Source organism: Lepisma saccharinum, chromosome 6 (genome assembly GCF_977018435.1).
Source record: "Lepisma saccharinum chromosome 6, izLepSacc3.1, whole genome shotgun sequence".
In the NCBI taxonomy this organism is placed as follows: Eukaryota; Metazoa; Arthropoda; class Insecta; order Zygentoma; family Lepismatidae; genus Lepisma; species Lepisma saccharinum.
Window position 1 is genome coordinate 75,211,701 of NC_139234.1, and position 8,205 is coordinate 75,219,905.

At 37.1% G+C, this 8,205-nt stretch overlaps 1 protein-coding gene across 1 annotated transcript in view; it reads left to right on the forward strand.

Annotated features, from left to right (window-relative positions):
• The first annotated feature begins 6,444 nt into the window (after positions 1 to 6,444).
• Positions 6,445 to 8,205, forward strand: part of LOC145989458 (uncharacterized) — a 42,629-nt gene continuing 40,868 nt past the window's right edge. Inside the window, exon 1 of the mRNA XM_083124805.1 lies at positions 6,445 to 6,570. The gene's annotated coding sequence lies outside the window, so the exon portion shown is untranslated. The remainder of the gene's footprint in view (positions 6,571 to 8,205) is intronic.

The window sequence follows — 8,205 nt, forward strand, 5'->3', positions numbered from 1 at the left end:
AATAAATATCTGGAACTTCAATAACTTAACTCCCAGATGATATGAATCACAATTGTGGACTATGTACAATGTGTCACTAGTCTAAAATTGATGCACGAAAATTATAGCATTATGACCATTATGTTGGAAACGTTGTTTAGAGATTTGAATCAAAAGTAACCCCTAAAATTTCTTGCTAGAGTATTGCTGTATATTTGATACTGAAATTCAACTAAACTGGGTATTTCTTTCGAGTATATATTACAAAATGGCATTTATTAATATTTTGTGTTAAATCATTGATTATTGTCCAAGTTTCTAAATTTGTAATATCATCTTGAAGTTGAACACTGTCATCTTGTTTGCTTATTTTCCTGTAAAATTTCAAGTCATCTGCAAACAGTAATTTGTGTGAATTTTCCAATGAATCAGGCAAATCGTTAATAAGTAGTGTGAAAAGAAGTGGCCCAAGGTTAGACCCTGAAGTACTCCTGAGGTGACTCTTATCTCGGAGGATGTGCGGCCTTTAACAGATTTTCAAAAACTGAACTATTATTATTTCATGAGGTTAGTCTGACACTATTTTGGATGCTGCCGTTGCATTCTGGCACTGCAAGTCATAAGGTTTGATCCCAAACAAGATCAAATAGCTGAAAGGGTTATTTTTAGACTTTTCGGGGCCATATTGGCAGCCATATCTAATATTATTTGATAAAGTGGGTCTTTTTAATTTCTTATTATCATAATACAGTTATAAACTGTCAATTAGGTGAAAATAATATGTCATGAATGATAAATAACTGCAATTAACTAACAGGTTTCAGGAATAGAATCTTCATCATGACCGCCATTTTGAAGACGCCATTACAGACAAACGAAGTCTTAAAATCTAGGGGTCTAGGTTCGGGTATTAATGTTGTATCCGCCTCCCCCACAAAGGGCACGTTCTCCGCCGGAAGTGAAATATTTTCCAGCATTCCGACCCCACTATTAATGTACTATCTACAAAAACTGCAGTGGCTTTTTCACTTTTTTCTGGCCTTTCTTGAACACGAGCAAGTTAGCATTTCGCGAACCGTAGTTACAGTTTTGTGAGACTGTATGTCTTGTACCATACTTGTGATAGATTTTTGGAATACTTTCCTTAAAATAGGACACATTTGGGAGTAACCTTTCGATCACAAGTTCAAAGAAATAAGATTCTGTTCAATTCACTTGCAGTAACGAATTAAAGTCTGTAAACAAACTGTTCAAATGCCATTTTAAAGGTATTTTCACTTTCGCGTACGGAACCGTAACGCACTTTTGTTGAAAGTCAAGAAGGAGGTTATTGTTTTTCATATAATTCATCACACTCAAAGTCACGTTGATCATATAGACGACTTAAAAAGTCACCAACCATATTGCGACTAGAAGATGTATGGATCAATTCAAATTTGAATTCAGATATGAATTCTGCCCACCTGGCAAATTTGGAAAATTTTTGTGCTTTTCTGAACATATGAAATAATGCCATGTTATCTACCCTTAGTACAATTTTTTTGTGTTTCAGATAATATAAAACTTTTCTAAGCATAGATAACATGGCATGGTAGTTTTCGGTTCATAACTTTTGTTTAATGCTCCATACCACTAACTGAACATCAATTTATTTCTAACCGCAAGTGTTTCTTCCCTAGATCTGTAGTGTGGAACTAGGAGTAGAGATTCTACTGCACGTACATATAGAGTTAAGAGGTGAGACGGGTCTTACTACATAGAAGTCCTATAAGGCGGAGTAAGGGACGAAAAACCAGTGATGGACCGAAATTGCTGTTTACTTTTGGGGGGTCCTCAAACGTGATTAACTTACCTAAACACTACTGCATAGCCAACCCAACACATGGCGAACTGCAAAACTACTGTATCAAAAGTACAATACAATACTATCTAGCTCTCCCGAGGTATGCCGACCTCCGTAGCTCAGTGGTTAGCACAGCGTGCTAGGACGAGGGTACCTTGTTCGAATCCAGGCCTGGACATGGGTTTCTATGTGTGTGTTCCTTCCTCAATGTGTGTGTGTGCGTGTGTGTGTGTGTGTAGTATAACGCATGTATAGAGACATTAGTTATATTTTGCGGAAGGGTCCGAAATTTTTAGATCCGGCAATGACTACAAGATATTTTAATTCTATGTTTTTTGTTCATTTGTACTCTATTCCATTCACGAGACAATCCATTATAGCAAATATAGACACGTACCAATATCATATTTAGCAAACAAAAGTGCATACCATAAAGATGATTGCTATTTTATTTCGTACACTCGGAGGTGGAGAAGAAGAGGACCAATAGCTTAGTTAGCTAAGTGTTACAAGTGTACCCATAATGCTAACCCTTTTCTCCAGCGGTGGCATGAGAGACTATTTACACTCAGGGTTCGGGTGTATGTTGCACTTAGAGGGCTTTGACGTAGTTGACCAGTTAAGTTCATTGACAACTCAAAATTAACTAAAACATATAAAGGTTTATTTCATCACAAACTTAAGCAAGAAAGGAACTTAGACCCTTTTACAGTAGTTTTATACATCCAACTTATAGTTTCACAGATATATATATATATATATATATATATATATATATATATATATATATATATATATTCATATTTGGACCTCTCTATATAGTTACGGCCTTTTGTATTTGACCTATAAAACTTTTAACCCTTAAAGAAAAGGGAACAGGTAAACCCATACAACTTTGTATATGATACCTAGTACTTTTGTAGGAAAAACAATCACAAAGGGTTTATAAACAAAGCATCTAAAAGAGAAAGATTAGTGTAACCTTGGAAACGGCTCTTTGTTTACATGTAGGAGTAACAGGCCAAAAACTAAGGAATATATTCTAGAAGCGAATTTCCCAGCATCGAGGAGACGGGGTTTCGCTGTTACCATCCCCAACGTCGAGATGACGGGGTTTTATGAAAGAAAAAGGTCTGGTTACCTAAATATCTCTCGCCCGAAAGCGGAGTGGGTCCTCTCACACTAAAGTGGAGTAAATTTCTCTCACCAGAAGGTGGAGTGGGATATCTTTTTCTCTCTCCTGTTAGGAGGAGTTTACCTCTTGCCCGTAGGCAGAGCCCTACTTCTCTCGTCCGCAGACGGAGTTAAACTGAGATGCTAGCCCCGCTCTCACCTTTATATTGGGTCGGCGACGCTAGCGTAAGCAAGTGGAAGAAATATAAACTATTAAAAGTATATTCTTACATTAAATATTAAGTTAGTTTACCAAATTAGAGGTGTAACCTGTTTTTAAATTGATACATTTCTTATTACATATTTTTATCAGAAAGGCCACAAAAATAGAGGTGCGACTCGTACAAGTTGTGACGAGACGGGTTCGTTACAGCGTTTTAGCCAGTTTTGGCTAATTGTTAAGGTGGGGATGAATGATGATATGATGAGATGAGGTAGATGAAAAGGGAATCACAAACACATATGGAGGCACACAACACGAGTCCCATAGAGGATTATACTCGCCATGGGTCCAAACGCCAGAGCCTCGTTAGTCTGCAAAGTGCAGTCCAGGGTGTACTACGTATAAGTGAGGTTGACATTTGGTGTCTTCGAAAAGGCTCACCCCTTACACCTCAAATGTGTATTGAGCGCAACGCTCGGCATGAAAATGGTTAAGCCTATTATTTACCTAAGCATGAACACACATGAACGTGGGAAATTGCAGGACTTATTTGTCGATAGAATAGAATTCGAAAATGATTTTAAAAAGTTGTAAAGAAAATGTATATTTTAAAACTTCGCAACATACAATTAATTTCGAAGGAAATAATGCATTTCATTAGCTATCAACGTCCTATATCGCGAAAACGTAGTGGGCGACTTGATGGTGCTATTTTGGAGGAATGTATGTTGCAAAAACACTTACAAAATACTGTTGGGGGCTAAGTTGATATATATATATATATATATATATATATATATATATATATATATATATTAAAAGTATAATCAAAGAAAAAATAATGACTTGTAAGTTATTAAGATATTTCCATACAGTTTTCTTCCACCTATAGAGTAACTCAAAAAGTTTCTTTTACACACCTCCGTATGTACACCATTAGCAGCATGACAGATGTCTAACCTATATTCAAGCTCCGCGCATGTGATGTACAGAATTACTGACGTCACATTCCGGATGCGACGTCGCAGATCGGGAAGATTACGAACTCGTGTTTGGTACACTGAAGACCACCACGCACATTACTCCGCTTAATTTTTTTTCTGTGGGGTTTTATAAAGTCTCAAGTGTTTGTTCTGAACACGAGATCGTGACCTTCCTGATCTATGTGACGTCGCAATTGTGATGCACAACGGTTACTACATTAATCTCTCCTACTCATGGTAGAAGAAGCCAATCCCACGATACTAAGCGCATACTGTTGAATGTATGCGGTATTACTTCGGGGGTTCCCACCCCCTTTTTCCAAACCTATATCCTAAAATACTCGCTTCCCTGCAAGGCATTGTGTGTGTTGCTCGACTATACGGCGTTGGTAGAAGTTGCCTTAGAAAATTTGCTATTAAAATCCACTCATCCCCGTAGAGTTAGCCAACACACATAACGCCTTGCAGGGAACCGAGTATTTCAGGATCTACGTGTCCCATTATTTTCGCCGCTGACTGTACATTCAGCGGTTCGGGAATGTTAGGAGGGAGGGTATGGAAGAAATAGCTCTATTCGCGGGCGTAGAATCTCTTACCACGTCATGCAAAACAATTTGACGTGAATAACTTAAATAAACAATAAAAAAATATACGGTTGTAAATACGTTCAATCATATTGTACCTAATCTCTTAAATTCAGATGTGTGTGAAAACATACTCCATTGCTTTTAAAGTTGACGACACAAGCAATGGCCACACAGAATCAATATACATGCATGATACTCATGGTGACGTCAATATGTAATGATATTCTTGCATGTTTTGTGTCGCTGCCTAATCGTTATTTCCCGGCCACTGTACATGTTCCACGTAGGAGTGATTACTTGTTGAAACAACCAATTGCAAACATCTTCCATAGCAGTTTGAAGGTAAAGAACATAAAATAGCATTATAGTATAACTTTTAACAATAGTCACAAGTTCATATGTTTAAAGAAACTAGCTTAAATGTGTTTTCGGTTCGCATCTTTTCTATTTCAACAAATTTTACATCAGGAACTACTTACCACATAGCAAACAGGCGGCAGGATATCTGGACAGTACAGACTATTTTTCTAGAAGGTGAGGACCGCCATCTTGGACGCCTTCCTATTCGTTTGCTGAATGCAAGGTAAGTTGTTGCTGTTTGTTACTGCACTGAAATACCTAGTTTTGAGATTTCCACTTGGAAATAACGTTGTTTTAAAAGATCAATTGTTGCCCTTTAAAACTCTATTTTGTTTCGAACCAACTTAAAGAGAATAAAGCAATAGGGAAGTAGCTCAAACATACAGTTAGGTTAGTTAAACTGTAAATTGCATTTCTAGTGTTCAAACTGCTAATTAATACGGATGTTTAATGTAAACATTGTAAATAGATATTTTGAATGGATTGGTTGGTTGATTGATTTGGTAATTTAAGTAACTTTATGCACAATAAGGCTAATCGGTACTAGACCTACAGTTTAAAGTGGTATCCGAACCGCTATGTTCCTCCATTGGGTATCGAAACCGGTACCCCTTTACTACATATTGAATTGATGTTTTAAGTCCACTTTATGAACGGATAGGCTAATCGGGACTGGACCTACATTTTAAAGTGAGATCTGAAGCACTGAGAAATGTGCCTCCACCAGGTATCGAACCAGGGACCCCTTGATTACAGGGCGGCGACATTACCATTACGCCATCGAGGAGGACATGTATATATATATACCGGGACACACACACACACACACACACACACACACTCTTCGTAGTAGTTTTATATTACTATGCACTGTGTATATGCAGCAAAACTAGGACGAGTATACGCGTATATATATATATATATATATATATATATATGTGTGTGTGTGTAAGTAATGTTCAGCTTTAGTTTCTGGTAATATTGTCATAGGAACAAATTTCAGATTTGACCCCCAAAACTGATTAACTTAGCTACGTCCCTGTTGTAATGTGGAAGTAAAGATGGAAAAATGAAATGATTTATGGTGGTTGTTTGAAACAAGAAGTTAAACACTTTTTGTCATTTACGCAAGTTCCACAGGTACACTATTCATATATGGCTTATACATGTTATATTTCTTAATTCTTATTTTCAATGTAAAAATATAGAATGGAACCCATCACTGTGACCCTATAAAAAAACACATACATTTGAAAATGGTATTGCACGTTACCTTCAAAGGTAACAAAAAATTTGTGTTTATAAAATTGTATTAATTTTATGTTTTCATCGTTTTTTGTGTAGGATTCTATAGTGAATTTTTCAATACTTGGACAACATTTTCGGCAGCTGTGACCATCCCTGAAGTTCACTAATAGTTTCTTTGAGGATTTCAACTAGTCCTCTGAGTTGGAGTAGGACTTTATCTAAATCTACATTGTGGTAAGAAAATTTGTACAACTTTATAAATCTTTCAATTTCTAACAAATTATTTTCCTCTTTCACTAATGTAGTTATGGAAAATATGTTTAATAATTTTTCGACTCTTATGTTTCTCTCTGCCTCTTTCTTATTTTGAGGCTTAATTAATTCTTATTTTCTCTGGAGTTACCTTCGCTGTGTCGTTAAAGGGAACAAAAAAATGCTCCTAAGATCGATCCACAAAGGTAGGGATGCTTCCTAGGGTGACGATTCTCACCCCCTTTCTTTTTGCAAATGGAAAGAAAAGAACTCCCCAAGGTTGGGAGGAGGAGAAATCCTCCCTAAGGCAGGGTGAGGGTACTCACCCCTATGTGAACTATAAATGCGAAATCTGTTGAGTTTATAGAATTTTTTTAGAAATTTTGGAATTTCCACTTGATCAATTTTGTTTTAAAAGAAAGATTGTTACATTTTGAAAATAGGCTATATTTCGTTTCGTATTCACTTATGGTGAATAAGATGATACAGAAGTACCTAAAACATGTGCAGATAGGTTTATATACATTACCTAAGTACGTGCATTATCAGAAAGAAACACACATTTGTTATATCTGAAAAAGGTAAAAAAAAAGGTAAAGTGCTCCCCTCTGCTTAACACCACACCATGAAGGCGTATAGGGGGGTGGGGGGCAACGCCCCACACTTTCTTGATCCTGTCGTGAGTGAGGGTGATGTGATCAGTATCACGCCCCTGACCACCTTTACCCCCCCAGGTACCCATGTCATTCGACGCTGGGTGGGTGGCGGAGCCCGGATTTGAACCGGCCGCGAATCGAACCCGGGACCTTGAGCATGGTAGTCAGACGCGTTACCGACTTTTTTTTTGTATAAAGGAAATACCCCCTACACGGAGGTATCACCCAACATTCACACTTTTTCTCACTTTTACGCTTGTCAATTCTTACATTTTCTCATTATCTGGACAAACACAAATACCCATGTCTTACCCGGGACTCGAACAGGGAACCCCTGGCGTTGTAGCGCGCTCTCCTAACCACTCCGCCACGGAGGTCGACTCCGACTGAGCTACCGCGGCCACTCATTTGTTATATCTTATTCATTTATTTGTATCTTATATATAAATGTATTAGTTTTATTTATTTATCACTAATTTTGAAAATAAATTGAATAACGTGGATATTAATGCTTATTATTGCACCCAAACTTCAAAATCTCTTAATTCTACAGAGAGAAAGTGAAATTCATTTCTTTGAAATGACCATGTCTATTGATTCATTTTTAGTGAATGACATGGAACAGAAGCTGATAAATGTACTCTTTGATGCACTTCTATGTGTATTTTAATGCACTGAAAATGAATTACTAGCAGTTTACATCCTTTAGTGTGTTACTAGAGGGAAAAAACCTAGGTGTATTTGTGTTAATTGACACGTTATAAGATATGCTTGTAAATATTCAACAATGTTTCTTATGTTTTTACTCTGGGGATAATTGCACACAATTTTTGACAGGTTTTCTTGATGGTCCAGCACGTTAAGTAATCGACCTTCAATCGGATTACAGGTTCGATTCCAGCCTGAGGACAATTGTATATCCCTTTATCAGATTCTTCTAATCATCGCTCATCCTCATCTT